We start from the raw sequence: 555 nt of genomic DNA, 5'->3' as shown, positions 1-555 counted from the left end.
ATGAAGATTTAAATTAAGAGGAAAGAAAGAAAAAAGATAGATAGATAAATAGATAGATAGATAGAAAGGAAAATTAATCTGGCCAAATGCTTCCTCTCAATTACCTTGCGATTATGATAATATTACATAGTGCAGTCATCTTAAGCTGTTTTTCCCAGACTAAATAATCGGTATCTCTTCTTTCTGTATTTCCCATTACTTCTTCATAGTTCTTCCTAATGAACACCTTCATATTCTTTGGAAGCTTGAATTTCAAGTCAGTGGCCCCTTTGGTGGGCCTGTTCCATGTGAATAGGATCTATCGTCTGAATAATAATATCAAATGAACACTACATCCTTTGGAAGCTTGAATTTCAAGTCAATGGTGGTAGGTTTGTTCTATGTGAATAGGTTTCATCTTCTGAATATAATAATAATAATAATAATAATAATAATAATAATATAATAATAATAATAAATAATAATAATAATAATAATAATAATATCAAATGAACACCATATTTTTTGGAAGCTTGAATTTCAAATCAGTGGCCCTTGTGGTAAGCTTGTTCCATG

This window comes from Macrobrachium nipponense, chromosome 14 (assembly GCF_015104395.2).
Source record: "Macrobrachium nipponense isolate FS-2020 chromosome 14, ASM1510439v2, whole genome shotgun sequence".
In the NCBI taxonomy this organism is placed as follows: domain Eukaryota; kingdom Metazoa; phylum Arthropoda; class Malacostraca; order Decapoda; family Palaemonidae; genus Macrobrachium; species Macrobrachium nipponense.
Note: the sequence above shows the minus strand (reverse complement) of the source record.